This window comes from Lactuca virosa, chromosome 9 (genome assembly GCF_052849685.1).
Source record: "Lactuca virosa cultivar CGN04683 chromosome 9, Lactuca_virosa_CGN04683_v6, whole genome shotgun sequence".
NCBI lineage: Eukaryota > Viridiplantae > Streptophyta > Magnoliopsida > Asterales > Asteraceae > Lactuca > Lactuca virosa.
This window is the reverse complement of record NC_136434.1, coordinates 234,738,573-234,754,632: the sequence shown is the minus strand read 5'-3', so window position 1 is coordinate 234,754,632 and position 16,060 is coordinate 234,738,573. Positions and strand designations below refer to the sequence as shown.

The following is a 16,060-nucleotide window of genomic DNA, read 5'->3' as shown; positions in this document are numbered from 1 at the left end:
TACAAAGAATGAAAGGATTTCAACCAGAATTTGTAAAACCCGGACATCGGAAATGGAGATATCGGAGACGATGGGTTTCAACCAGAACCTACAAACTTAAAGGATTTTAATCAAAACCTGCAACAACCCCAACACTTGATCAGATTGACGATGGAGGGCAGCAACGATTGCTTGATGATGCAGACCAACGACAGTTTGAAGTATTAATTGCATATGGGGATAAACATAAGAACGGAGACAATAAAGACGAGGGTGCAGGCGACAGCTTGGCGAGATCGCTATCGCGATTCACGTTGTTGCATCAATAGTTAGGGCATAAAAGGGAACTTTTAGGGTTGGGTAGGTTCCATCAATAATGAAGCAGGTGGGGAGTGGAGAGGGGGACGAAAGAGATGCAACTCGACTATGGAGATGGAGAGAAGATTTTTTAATCGACAGTGAAGAGGAGGGAGGAGTAAGTAAGCGTTAAAGATGGAGAAGCAGTCGACCATATTATAACAATCAAGAAAAATAGGCGTAAGTAATTAGGTGGGTGGGACCCACATGACTTATTTATTAAATGTTTTTTCTCATTAAAAAAAATCTGAAATACAATTGATGAGGGTAAAATTGTCTTTTTATGTTTAATATGGACTAAATACGCAACAAAATAAGATTTAAGGGACTGGGCGGGTAACAAATTTAAGCTTCAGGGATGGTCCGAGTTAAAAAATCTTCCTAGGGACCAAACGTGCAAGTAACCCCTAACCATAGGGACCATCCGTGTAATTTACTCTTTGCTCTAACGCTCCATCTTTAGTTCTCGGGTTTTCGGGAAACTATGAGTTCTCAACTGATCTCAACCCTATATATATATATATATATATATATATATATATATATATATATATATATATATATATATATATATATATATATATATATATATATATATATATATATATATATATATATATATATACCTTATAAAGCATATTTAGTCAAATGCTGAATTTTAAGTCGTACAAACCTTATTGCGATATTTACAATCATTTTATGCATCGTAAAATTATCCGGTCAACAAATGAATTAGTCAAAGTTAAATCAATGTTCCCTCGATTTCTGCCTATAGAATCGGTCAAAACCAATTAAATCTGTTAGATCCATGTATATATATCATCTCTTCCGCCTGTTCACCATTTATATAACCCTCCCCCACCTCCACTCTTCTTAATTTCCAGATTTAAACCATCACCTCTTCGCTATCTATCTAACGAAACATCGGTCGTAAAACCAAACCACTTTTCCTCTAATCCACTTCCAGCGTCTATCTTACCGATGCAACCTTCTTCTCTGATGTAACCTTCTAATCCGATTTCCCCTTTTTTTGCCACCAATACTTGTATCATATCGATCTTATGCTCCTCCTATGTTTTACGATCTTGTGCTCCTCTGAATTCCCAGACTTGGTTGCACTTCTCCACCACTCCAAAACCCACCAAGAACCGATAATCCTTTATTATCTATACCAAACCACCAATGCATCACAACCGTCTCTCTTATCTTTATCAAAGAAACCCCAACTACTGGAATTCCGACCACCATCACATTCTTTCTAACTCTTTCTGCCTGTAACAATCACTTACCCTATTCTTTATTTTTGAAACCCTAATCTGCCCATCACCTACCGCCTCCATCGCTATTATCCCCAACCCCCACCGGTAATCAACCCTTAACCACTATCTACCATCTTCTCTATGGTACCCTCCTTTCTCACGTGCACCCCTTTAGAGCATACACTCCATCTCTATTCAACAAATTATCTCCCCCTTTTCTTTAACCTAATTTCAGTCGTCCAGTACAACGACCCCATTAGACGACTTATCTGATACCGTTTTGCACCGCCTAATGCTCCACTACCATTGTCACCAGATCGGTGAACACAAATAGAAACAAATGCAGTAAGATTTTAACCGTGGAAATTTTTATTTTTCATTTTTATGCTTCAGTTTGGCGCAGGGGTAGTATTTGACCATGGTGTTTTGCAGATTTGGTGATTTTTTTGTATATGCCATGAGATCTGGAGGTCATCTTGAGACCTGCTTGCAAAAAAAGAAATTTAATCTTTCAGATAGTTCTTGAGCTGTAGACATTGTAACCAGCCTTAAGAAATATTTGAAGATCTTTAGGTGTTTATTTTTATCCCTCTCTACATCAACAATTTCTTTCTTCCTCCCTTTTCCCTACATCTTCTCATAGATTTTTTTTGTTATAGGGCTTTCTAAACACCAACAAGATGTTTACGAGTTTCTTAGACAACTCTTTTTGTGATGATCGACTTACAGATTGTTCTGATTGTGATAAGTAAATTTTTTACTTTATTTTTCTCTTTCTCAATTATGACATTGTTAAAGAATATGAAAATAAATTAAGTAAATGGTTATATAATGACCTTATAGGAGAGATCATTGAAGTTGGTTCCAGGATCATGTTATCCCCCCACCCCGAGAAGGAGGTGATAGGTGGTTTCTCTATATGTTTCTAAAAAACTATAAGCATTTTTAGATGTGAGATATAGCTTAATTTTTTTTATAACTGGTTAGCTTTGATTGTGGTTGTTATTACTCCATTTCGATATTGTTTTTAACATATTTTGGGTTTCTCATGGTGTATATGGAGAACCATTAAGGAGATACAAACCCATAGGACATCATCATAGATTAACTCCGCAAAAAGGTAAACATTTGAACTCCTTGATACTTATTGCTATGGTATCTTCTTAAGCTTTGGTTTTTATTTTTTTATTCATCTCGAAATGAGTTTTTGAGTCCTTTTGTTTTGACTTTTTTGAGAAATTCTTTCTTTAAGAAAAACTTTCCTAATGAGTCGGCTGAGTCATTTTGTAGGATGTTGGTTTTCCCATATGTTGCTATTCTTTACAATTTGGGTGGATGGTGCCTTCTCTTCTCTCTGCATTTAGTGTGAGTGTATTGGTTGGAAGATGCAAACAATTTCATTAAATTGTTACTGATAATGTGATGTTGGTTCTTTTCACGGTTTGTGCAACCAATAGTTTGTAATTTTGATGAGGGTTTATGTATATTATGTGTTTTCCATTAATTTTTGTTAATTTGTTTGATGTGCAGACTACTGTGGGTCGGTTAGTGAAACTAAGGTCTTTACAAATAGAGTTTTTGCTGTCAAGGCATTTGCATTGCTTTCATAGCAAAAAATGCAAATAGAGGCATTTTTGTACATTGATTTGATTTAACAAAAAAAATATGATTTTAGTTATAGATTTTGATTATAAAGCATAGAACATATAACATCCATAAGCTCTTTTGAGCATTTAAACTTGATTGTCATATTTTAATTTTGTAGTTATAATGTAACTACTTTTCTCTAATCATGTTTAATTAAGTTTCAATTTTGTAGTTAAAATGTAATTATTATATCTAATCACATTTTAACGAGTTACAAGAGTAAATTCGGAAGTTACCTTTGAATTTTGTTAAATCTGGGGCATTCAATGTAAGGCATAAATTATGGAACTCAAATAATGTTTTCATATGAAAATTATCGTCTAAAAGTGTTAATGGCTATTAATTGGTTACTAAATCATGAAACGGTTTTTTGGTGTTTAGGTGTTTGAAAAGGCAGAAGAGATGGTTTTTCTTTGACAACAAAGCATTCATGTGAAACTTATTCTAGGTAAATTGCTTTCCTATTTTCTCTAATTATAAATTATCGTACACATAACTCAGAGGTGTGATTTATTTATTTATCTTGTTGACATTTGAATTAAATGACTTTTTATTAAATTTTGTTTGTAGATTTGCAAAACTGGTTGTAGATATGGAGAACTGTCACACCCCCAAACCGGAACGGCGGAAACGTTCGGGGGCGGAGGACGTCATGCTCAATATCATAACCATAGTGAAGAAAGTAAACACAACCATCATAAATATAATTTAAAAGGTTACATTGTTGCAAAATACATGTTTCCAAATAAATTACATATGATATCAAAATAGTTCAAAAGAAATCTGCGCCTTGGCAACTTGTCTTCAAAAATCTTGTGGTTACCTGAATTACTGATTACCTAAGAATACAAGTTGTTTTTGAAAGAGTATCAGCATTAAAGCTGGTGAGTTCATAAGCAATTTATAAATGAAAAATGCACGGATATTCCTTTAAGTTTGTTACAAGTTTGTTTCTAGAAAATCCAATATTTTCTAAAGGTTTGTTGTAGTTTTAACTGAACCAAGACTTAGTATATGTAAGTAAATCATCATGCTTGTGTGTGTGTGGTTTTATATTTAAATAAAACTCTTTAAATCCCCGTGAACTGTGTGTTTTGTTAATTCCCCATGTGAGATGTTATAACCATACTGAAACTCAAAGACCTCGTACTCGACGTTCTTCAGGCGTCGGAATTGTTATGACACTTGTCACCCCAGACCTGCCGGTCTAGCTGTTGCAAGCAGCTTAGGTGCGGGTTTGTCAGACCCAATATAGATCTATACACAACTATCACGCTCTCCCTACAAGAGATTATGACTATAATTACAGGACTTTTCTGTTGTACTTAATAGTACCCTGAAGGCGAATGTCTCGCAAATTTATTCATTAACATGTTCACGTAGTTTGTAATGAAATACTCGTTTTGTAAATCGATTGTGTTACTGTTTCTTTGTTAAACGAAGTGTCCAAACTATACCTATTATAGTTTATCAAGAGTTTTTTATGTTTTGAATGAAACCTTGTTATGCATGGCTTTGTATTTCAATAAAATGACATTGAAAATACTAAGTATAAAATCTTACACACCTTGTTCAACATGTTACAAGGTGTGAATAACTCTTAAACTTGTGTTTGACACTTTTACCCTTAACTGTCACTGTTTTAGAATATTTATAAAAAAATCATCGTAAGTCGAAAACTGAATCCGTAAACTCAGAGAGTTTGGAAAAAGAGTCTACTATGTTCATAAACTTTCCTATAATTTTTGGTGGTCTCAGACCAGTGTGAAAATGTTCATCTGCACAACCTGGTCCGATTTTGTTGCTACAACGATAGACAATTTTGTAAAAATCACCATAAATTGTAGAAAAATCGTATGAAGATGTGCAAGTAATAATTTTAAAGGTATAAACCTGAAATATTTGCATATTAAATAGTGTCGAAAAATATTAAGTTTAAGTTGGGTAAAACAGTTCGTGAACAGGTCACAACGTTTCTGTTGTAAGCTGTCAAGTTAAGTTTTAAATATGTTTTGGTGTTTTAACTTGTATTCCCCTCCTGAAAACTAAAGAAAACTGGAAAATGTAGGGGTATGAACTCACCTTGAGTGACTTATTGAAGAATGGAAGGTCGAAGATGAGGAGTATCAAGTCAAGAACACTTGATGAACACGTGAAGTGTTGGATGATCCTAAGAACGATTTTTGGTGTTAAATGTGTGTAGATGATTCAAGGATGTTATGAAAACATGGAATAACACTTGAGTTTAGATGGAATGCTTACCAAAAAGTGAAGTAATAGCTCAAGAACACTTCCAAAAGTGGCTGGAAGTGGAGAGAAAAGAAGCTTTCTTGAAGGGTAAGAGGAGTGTATAAGTGTTTGAGAGTGATCAAAGTGAACCAAGAAATCCTCCAGGGATTTCTTTATATAGATGTTGCTGGAGCAAGTTGCAAAGTTGAAAGGATGTTTGCCTTGGTTTGTGTGATGTGGATAGGGTTGGACAAATGAGAAGATGACACATGGAAGGCAAGTGGGCACACTTGACCCACTTATGGTGTAAACATCCTTAGATATTTCTCTTAATGTAAAATAATGATTTATAATTAATAAATCCTTGAGAAATAAATAAAATATGAGTTTAGGGAGTTTAAAATGATAAAAATATGAATTTGGTGAAAAATCCCCGTCAAAAACGTCAAAAACGGGCTTAGGAAGCGAAAGTGGTCGAAAACCGGACAAATAGAAGCGAACCTGCGAGGTTCGGTCCCTAGGAGGTGAGAACCGAGAGAAGTGAGAAGGGGAACCGAAGGTGGGGGCTCAGTCCGAAGGTGGCAGGGAACCAAAATGGACCGAGGGCTCGGTCTATTTCGGTCGTATGCACGTTTCGGTCCGAGATGGCTAGTTCGGCTCTGACAGTTCGGTCCTGAGGGTATAAGTTCGGTCCTAAATGGGACCTTCGGTCCTAATAGAAGGTTCGGCCCTAAGAGGTTCCCTCTAAGAGGGTTCGGTTCCTAAGAGGGGTTTCGGCCCTAATTAGTTGTTTTTCGATATAACTCCCCGATTCAAGCGATTTTTGGCTAATTTAAGGGTCGGGATTACCCGGTTGACTATAAAAAGTTGAGAGAGATTTTGAGAGAGATTTGGGAGAGATTTAATTTGAGCCATTATTATTGTATAACCTCGTAATGCAAGGTTCGTGAATCCCGTTATGCTTCGTTTATGCTTGTTTTAAGTCCCCAAAAGGGTCCATAATCGTGTTTTGATGCGTTTTACTCCCTTTTTAGGGTTTTTACATTTCTAAACACATAGATTCTCCGAGACACTTGAATTCTTGACATACAAATGCACATTTTTATACATAGAATAACTTTTAACATACAAGTACTAGTTAAGTTTGACCGGTTTGACTTTTTGACTTTGACTTTGACTTTGACTTGTTGATTTTAACTTTGACTTTGACTGGAATTTGACGGTTGTCACAAGAACCCAAAAGGAGAGTTGATGGGAGATAGGAAGAGACAAATGCTTACCCCTAATGCTCATGATCTTGGACTCTTTATTAAATTTTGTTTGTAGATTTGCAAAACTGGTTGTAGATGTGGAGAACCCAAAAGGAGAGCTTATGGGGGATAGGAAGAGCCAGATGCTTACCCCTAATGCTCATGATCTTGAAGCTCGCTTTTTGAATAAAAAAACTTAACTATGTTTCTATTATTGGCTAAAATTATGAAAATATGCACAATTGTTTCATGCCAATTATAGTCCTGATCGATTAAACATTGCTACTATAGGTAAATAAATGTTAGTATGATGTTATTATGGTTAAAAGTTAAAGACTTAAAGTATGTTGCATATATTAGTGAAGCAAGAGAAGTACAATGCTATTTCATGCAATTTATCCCTAAAAAGATCTTTTAAATTTTCAAGTGAAGTTAATTTTAAGCTGACAATTTCAAGTATTGACAATTTATTATGGTATGAAAATTGATATACTAGCTTGATTCAACTTCATATATTAGTTCAGGTAAAATACAAAATAAGGGTGGTTCAGGTAGGTTTAAACTAACCAAAAACCATCATTCTATATCCTAGATAGGAAGGTATCATGGACCTGCATCAATCCAAGCTAAATTAACGATCCATGATGAAACATCAGATGAGTGGGTGATTCACTATTACACTTTACAAATTTAATTTATAAACTGATCATGGAAGTTTAAGCAAAAGGGGATGATTACATGGAAGCACTTTATGATAAATGATTTGGTAAAGTAATATATTAGATATTATTCTGTATATTTGTTAAGGTTGATACTCTTAAATTGAAATAATACAAATATGTAAATCATCTAGTACCACATTTATATGCATGAGATCAAATAAAGGAAAAAAATTGTCTTTGTTGCACAAAAGAAGCCTCTAGAAACTAATTTCTGAAAAAGTTATTCGCACCCGTCGTTTGGCGCAGGTAACGGCTACTATATATATATATATATATATATATATATATATATATATATATATATATATATATATATATATATATAAGTTACTGTATTCTAACTATCTATTGTGTGAATATAGGATTGATTGTGAACCAATCATTTTAGTTATTTTAAAAAATGATTAATAAATATTATTGAATTAAAAATAATTGAAAAATATCATCCAATTTCACTATAAAAGTATTTTAGTCAATTGAAATAAATATAAAAGGAAAATTCTAGATTTTTTGGGATAATTAATTATGTTGATTTATGTGACAACCCGAAATTTCTCCCGTTATTTTTTTAACCCATCTCCCTTAATAAAATTTAATCTTATTAAATTTTTCCGTCAACTTCTTGGGTTAAGTAAATCAACTAGGGATATAATTAAAATTCTATACGATTCGGAATAAACCGGGAATCACGCGAAAAACTTGAAACTTCCTCGAAAATCGCCGAGTTCACGGTCAGAACAAGTTTACGGTCGTAAACGCGTGTAGACCGTAAACCCGTTTACGGTTGGTGCCGGGTGGACCCCTTTGACCGAGAACTCTACCCTATATATAGAGTATATGGCCTTCATTTCACCCTTTACACACTTCAAAGGCCTTCTCTCTCTACTCTCTCTCTACAATTCTCGAGTTTGCTCAAGAAATCCTCAAGAATGTAACTGATTTTCTTCCTTTCGGTGTTAACCTTTCTTTGCCTTCAAATCGTAAGTATCATCCTCTTATACTTATATCTAGTTAGAATTCTTGAGTTTTGCCTTGAAATCGTCACTTTTCCATGAACAAAAGCTGTTTACAGTCTAGTGTATCTCCTTAGACCGTACACCCTTCAAAGACCGTAAACTCATAGACCGTACACCCTTCAATGACCGTAAACTCATGGGCCGTAAACCCAAAGACCGTAAACTCATGGACCGTAAACCCTATGACCGTAAGGTCATTAGACCGTGAACCCATGAAACCGTAAACCCATGGGTCGTAAACCCCTGACCGTACACTCCTGATTACGGCCCCAAACTCCCCTTTTCAATCACATATGATTCTAACACTTAGTTTTAAGTGTTTTCTAATCCCTAAGGTGGTTCTTTCCATAACAACAGTATTATGCCCTCACCTAATACATATATGTACTTCTACATGCTAAATAGGATCCGTTTGTGCCCGAGGCATTATTTGAAACTCAGCAATTCCTAGCAACTTACACTCGAACCCCACGTCAAACTGTGAGTTCATACCCCTACGCTTTTTCCGAGTTTTTCCATGTTTTCAGGTGGGAATACAAGCAAAAGTACAAGGAAACTTGTGCTCAAAATATATTATTTTGCTTAAGATAATTATATGTTTAGAATGCTTTTAACACAGAAAACAGTTTTACCAAACGATTAAGAAATCAACTTGTAGAAACAGTTTTCAAAACTAAAGCAACGAATTTGTGAATCATATCGTAAAATGTGTTATTTTATAAAGGATTCATACAAATCTTAAACAGGATTTTTAGTATTATTACTTGTAAATTGTTAGTCTAAAGTTGGGGACACGTCCTTTGTAACACTCCGCACCGAATTCGAGAGTGTAGGACTAGCACTTGTAACCAGAATCTCTTGTAGGGAGAGCGTGACTGTTGTGTATAGATCTATACGGGACTGACTATCCCGCACCTCGCTGCTAGCTACAGTGGGACCGACAGGTCTACGGGTGACAAAGTCATAAAAGGATATTGGCCCCGGTACGTGCCATATCAAGTTTAAGTACGGTTATGACACCCACAACCTAGATAACAGGAATTTACTTTTATAATAATGAATCAAGTGAACTAACCTCAAAGTAATAACCGATTCGATTACTAGAGGGTATTAATAACACCCTTAGGATTTAGTTCACCACTTATTTATTAGTTTTATTTATGTAATAAGGCTAATACACCTCACAGGGAGCTAACAGGATTTTTCAAGAAAACTACGTCTAACGATATAAGTATGGTAGATACTTGTACACCTCAGACTAGAAACAGATAACCAACCATCAACTTTTAGGAAAATATAGGATTTTCCTGGGATAACTCAACTTTTCATAAACGGACTGCTTAACAAATGACTAATGGATAATCAAACATCTTTCATAAGAAAATATAGGATTTTCTTGGGAAACACTTTTCAAAGGATTAAGGAAACATTTTTCACCAGAACTAAATACTTATGAACTCACCAGCTTTAAGCTGATACTCTTTCAAACTGCTTGTATTCTCAGGGCAGCAAAAGACAGGTACTTTTATCAACTATTGGAGAAGACGGAGCTTTTGGAGTCACGTCTTTTACTTTTGTTATATACTCTTATGTATAAACTATGTTTTCAAACAGATGTAAATAATCATATTGTAATGTAATGGTTGTGTTTACTTTGCTTACTATGATACAACTGTTGTGATACTACGCATGACGTCACCCGCCTCCGAACGTTTCCGCCGTTATTTTTGACGGTTCGGGGGTGTGACAGATTGGTATCAGAGCTATTGTTTATAGTGAACTAAGGATACCGAACCTTACATGGTATACAACTATAAACACTAAGGGGTTGAAGTGCTCTGAACTAAAAGTATGCTTTTAAAATATAAGTATTTTTACGAAAAGTATACAAGTATACCTACATACCAGAAACAATATTTTGGGTAGAACAAAACAAAAGTATTTGGATGTTGGACACTACGGTTAAACCTAGGCAGTTATGTTATCATGTCTAGGGTCAAAATAGCCTGATCAACTATATTCATTCGAGACATGACCAACATGTGCTTGGGAGTGGCTGTGGTGTTGCAGCAGGCCTAAAACTTACCAAGTATCCATACAACAAAATATCGATATAACAAAACTTACAACTTAAAATACTATAGGAGTATTTTACAAGAGTCAAATGCATTGCAGAAAATTCACTTCCAAGTGTTGCTACTCATTCCTTTTAGCGATAACTTATTTGCATTGGTAGCTTTTTCTTGTTTATCGCTTAGTAGAACACTCTAGCTATCATATCGAGATATATCTTGTTTCATATCTCTATATTCAAATCATGGGGGACTTATCATCCTCTTCTTCCGGATTATTTTTAGAACAAGATGCCTCCAAAGAAAAGACCCAGCAAAAAGAACAACAATCCCCCAACAGATCCGACACCGCCACCTCCTCAGTTCGATCCTGCTATGTTCCAAGCAGCTGTTACTGCTGCTGTGGCGACCGCGATGTCACAGATTAATCCTGGCGGATCTGGCAGGCCGGGAGGTGGTACTCATCCCCAAACCCATGAAGGTAGTCAGGGACACCAGAAGGAGTGCTCCTATAAAGACTTCATGAATGCAAAACCCACATCCTTCGACGGCAATGGAGGTGTTATTGCCCTGACTCGATGGTTCGAAAAGATCGAGTCTATCTTTGAAATTTGCCCTTGTCCCGAAGCCAGCAAGGTGAAATTCGCCGCTTGCACTTTCGCCAACAGAGCACTGACCTGGTGTAATGGTCGGGTCAAATCCCTAACCCTACCGATAGCCAATACTATGGGGTGGGAGAGCTTGAAAGAGCTCATGCTTGCCGAGTACTGCCTACGGGGCGAGATGCAGAAACTAGAGCACGAGCTATGGAACTTGAAGATGAAGGGTTCCGACATTGCTTCCTACACTTCCAGATTTGAAGATCTAGCACTTCTTTGCCCGGGTATGGTCACCTCGGAAAGCAAAAAGATTAAGAGATACATTTGGGGACTGACACAACCAACCAAAGGAAATGTCTTGGCTGCTCGGCCAGTTACATTTGATAGCGCCAAGTGTCTGGCGCAGACTCTGATCGATCATGGAGTCGATCTTGATGAGATGACAGCTGTTTCGGAACCACAGGAGGAGGGTAGTGGAAAGAAGAGATTTTGGAACAAGCGCAAGGGCCATCCCTTTCGGGAGCCCTCCAAGAAACAACAAACGGTGGCAGTCCACGCTGCTACTACCCCTTCTACAGTCCCCGTTACTTCAACAAACCCCAGTCGCTATGATGAGAAGTTACCTCTATGCGACAAGTGCAACTATCATCATCAGGGACAGTGCCGGGAGATGTCGTGCAACAACTGTGGCAAGAAGGGCCATACAGCTCGAGGCTGCAAGACACAAGTCCAACCCACTAACCAGGCCCCTGGAGCAGGCATTGGACAAGCCTGTTATGGTTGTGGAGAAGTCGGGCACTACAAGAGAAACTGCCCCAAGGCAACAACAGTTGGTAGCACGGGGAGAGTGCTAGTGATGGGCCAAGACGAGGCAGTTGCAGATCCCACCGTTGTTTCGGGTACGTTCCTCCTCGATAACTCTTATGTATGCATTCTTTTCGATTCTGGTGCGGAGAGAAGTTTTGTTAGTCATGCATTCAAACACCTAATCAAATGTGAATCTCAACCTCTAACCAAAACATTTACCGTCGAGATGGCTAACGGTGAGAAAGAGAGCACTAACGACATATTCGTAGGCTGTACCCTTACCCTAAACGATCATTCTTTTCCGATCGATATTATGCCAGTTTCCATAAAAAGCTTCGATGTCATCATCGGCATGGATTGGTTGAGCCGCAATCGTGCTGATATCCTTTGTTACGAAAAAGCTATCCGTCTCAATCTTCCTTCTGGTGAAACCCTCATGATCTATGGTGATAAACTCAACTCGAACCTCCACATCATCTCGTGCATCAAAGCCCAAAAACTTCTACGAAAGGAGTGCCATGCATTCCTAACCCACGTCATAAACGAGAAGCAGGAAGTTAAAGACCTCGAGAGCATCCCCGAAGTATGCAACTTTCCCGATGTCTTTCCCGAAGAGCTCCCAGGAATCCCTCCCGAGCGCCAAGTCGAGTTTCGCATCGACTTAGTCCCCGGAGCTACCCCCGTAGCTAAATCCCCATACCGCCTAGCGCCAGCAGAAATGCAGGAGTTATCCAGTCAGCTCAATGAGCTGCTCAGCAAAGGATTCATCAGACCTAGTTCCTCACCCTGGGGAGCCCTGATCTTGTTCGTGAAAAAGAAGGATGGATCCTTTCGGATGTGTATTGATTACCGCGAACTGAACAAACTCACTGTCAAAAACCGTTACCCCCTTCCCCGAATCGACGACCTCTTCGATCAACTTCAAGGAGCCAGCTACTTCTCCAAAATAGACCTAAGATCAGGGTACCATCAGCTGCGAGTCCATGAGAGTGATGTTCCTAAGACAACATTTCAGACTCGGTATGGTCACTACGAACTTGTGGTAACGCCCTTCGGTCTAACCAACGCACCGACAGTATTCATGGACCTGATGAATCGGGTGTGCCGTCCTTTCCTGGACAAGTTCGTCATCATGTTCATCGACGGTATACTTGTCTATTCCAGAAGCGAGGAAGATCACAAACAACACTTGAGATTAGTGCTGGAAACTCTAAGGGCGGAGAAGCTTTACGCGAAATTCTCCAAGTGCGAATTCTGGATTCGAAAAGTAACCTTCCTAGGTCACGTGGTAAGCGAGGAAGGCATACACGTGGATCCCTAAAAAATCAAAGCGATAGAGAACTGGTCAGCACCGAAGACGCCCATAGAAATTCGTCAATTCTTGGGTCTCGCTGGCTATTATCGTAGATTTATCCAGAATTTCTCTAGAATTGCCAAACCCTATTGTCTTAAGGTGTCCAATCGTAAAACTCTCGTCATTCATAACGATAAACTAGATGTGAACCCCCGAAATTCCATCTCGCCTCAAACTCTCGAAGGTATTCATACAAGGAGTATGGTATCCAACCGTAACCTTCCTTAAGCACCCTCAACAGACCATCTTGGAAACACCCCTCGCACAACAAGTCAAGTTCAAGCACAGAGGCTAGGGACACATACGGTTAGCCTATCAATGTTAAATGTGCACGCGAGGGTGGTGTATAATTAAGATCCTGCAGACTTAGAATGTGTGTTTCCGCCCTATCTCCTGTTCCTTGTTTGGTTGTGAACCTAGGGCAGTGACACCCATCTGATCGTCTTACTAATCTTAATTATATACGTCTTGTGTACATGAGGCAATGCTAGACGGACCAGGTATGAGTCCTACCATGAACTCAAGGACAAAGGATTGCTCAGAACTACGAAAGAACATCCTACAATTTGGATGAACGTGGCCAGGCAACCCCAACCTACACATCATTCACAAATCAGAATTGCAGATACAACAATAATCCGTTTTCATAGTATACCTGTAATCATTACCTCCGACTGGGTTAGCAAGTTACCTAGAGAACTTAGTAACATACATTCTGTCATTGACATGTTGAACTCAAATCAGTGTCTGCCCGATGAGACATTCGCGATTCCCCTCGACAATATCGAATTCCACGAGAATCTAGACTTCATGTAGGAATCATTGAACTCAGGAACCAGGAAGTCTAACGCACGAAACAAACGTCGTATCCAGTTAGTGAAAGTTCCCTGGGATACCAATCAAGAACTTGAATTCACTTGGGAGCACGAGAACCCAAGGAAACAGAAGTACTCCCATCTCTTTTAGATCCGTGAGTCGTATCATTATTCTTGAATTTCATGACGAAATTCCCTCTAACGGGGGGATGATGTAACAACCCGAAATTTCTCCCGTTATTTTTTTAACCCATCTCCCTTAATAAAATTTAATCTTATTGAAATTTTCCGTCAACTTCTTGGGTTAAGTAAATCAACTAGGGATATAATTAAAATTCTATATGATTCGGAATAAACCGGGAATCACGCGAAAAACTTGAAACTTCCTCGAAAATCGCCGAGTTCACGATCAGAAGAAGTTTACGGTCGTAAACTCGTGTAGACCGTAAACCCGTTTACGGTCGGTGCCGGGTGGACCCCCTTGACCGAGAACTCTACCATATATATAGAGTATATGGCCTTCATTTCACCCTTTACACACTTCAAAGGCCTTCTCTCTCTACTCTCTCTCTACAATTCTCGAGTTTGCTCAAGAAATCCTCAAGAATGTAACTGATTTCCTTCCTTTCGGTGTTAATCTTTCCTATATCCATGATTCACTCTTGATTCATCCATGGATTTCACTTTTTATCTAGATCTTCAAGAATCCTCAAGAACATCTTAGTGTTTTGGACCGAAAACACCTTTCTTTGCCTTCAAATCGTAAGTATCATCCTCTTATACTTATATCTAGTTAGAATTCTTGAGTTTTGCCTTGAAATCGTCACTTTTCCATGAACAAAAGCTGTTTACGGTCTAGTGTATCTCCTTAGACCGTACACCCTTCAAAGACCGTAAACTCATAGACCGTACACCCTTCAATGACGGTAAACTCATGGGCCGTAAACCCAAAGACCGTAAACTCATGGACCGTAAAACCTATGACCGTAAGGTCATTAGACCGTGAACCCATGAAACCGTAAACCCATGGGTCGTAAACCCCTGACCGTACACTCCTGGTTACGGCCCCAAACTCCCCTTTTCAATCACATATGATTCTAACACTTAGTTTTAAGTGTTTTCTAATCCCTAAGGTGGTTCTTTCCATAACAACAGTATTATGCCCTCACCTAATACATATATGTACTTCTACATGCTAAATAGGATCCGTTTGTGCCCGAGGCATTATTTGAAACTCAGCAATTCCTAGCAACTTACACTCGAACCCCACGTCAAACTGTGAGTTCATACCCCTACGCTTTTTCCGAGTTTTTCCATGTTTTCAGGTGGGAATACAAGCAAAAGTACAAGGAAACTTGTGCTCAAAATATATTATTTTGCTTAAGATAATTATATGTTTAGAATGCTTTTAACACAGAAAACAGTTTTACCAAACGATTAAGAAATCAACTCGTAGAAACAGTTTTCAAAACTAAAGCAACGAATTTGTGAATCATATCGTAAAATGTGTTATTTTATAAAGGATTCATACAAATCTTAAACAGGATTTTTAGTATTATTACTTGTAAATTGTTAGTCTAAAGTTGGGGACACGTCCTTTGTAACACTCCGCACCGAATTCGAGAGTGTAGGACTAGCACTTGTAACCAGAATCTCTTGTAGGGAGAGCGTGACTGTTGTGTATAGATCTATACGGGACTGACTATCCCGCACCTCGCTGCTAGCTACAGTGGGACCGACAGGTCTACGGGTGACAAAGTCATAAAAGGATATTGGCCCCGGTACGTGCCATATCAAGTTTAAGTACGGTTATGACACCCACAACCTAGATAACAGGAATTTACTTTTATAATAATGAATCAAGTGAACTAACCTCAAAGTAATAACCGATTCGATTACTAGAGGGTATTAATAACACCCTTAGGATTTAGTTCACCACTTATTTATTAGTTTT

At 38.0% G+C, this 16,060-nt stretch overlaps 1 long non-coding RNA gene across 7 annotated transcripts; it reads left to right on the top strand.

The window, feature by feature from the left end:
- Positions 1-1,184: 1,184 nt before the first annotated feature.
- On the top strand, positions 1,185-4,317 carry LOC145135704 (uncharacterized). 7 transcript variants are annotated; one of them, XR_013719986.1, is made up of 7 exons: positions 1,185-1,940; positions 2,028-2,168; positions 2,255-2,343; positions 2,439-2,715; positions 2,886-2,960; positions 3,624-3,690; positions 3,813-4,317. It is a non-coding gene; the product is annotated as an uncharacterized LOC145135704 (long non-coding RNA). The 7 variants fall into 7 exon arrangements; XR_013719984.1 differs by having other exon boundaries at positions 3,126-3,690; XR_013719981.1 differs by having other exon boundaries at positions 2,886-3,690.
- The last annotated feature ends 11,743 nt before the right edge of the window (positions 4,318-16,060 follow it).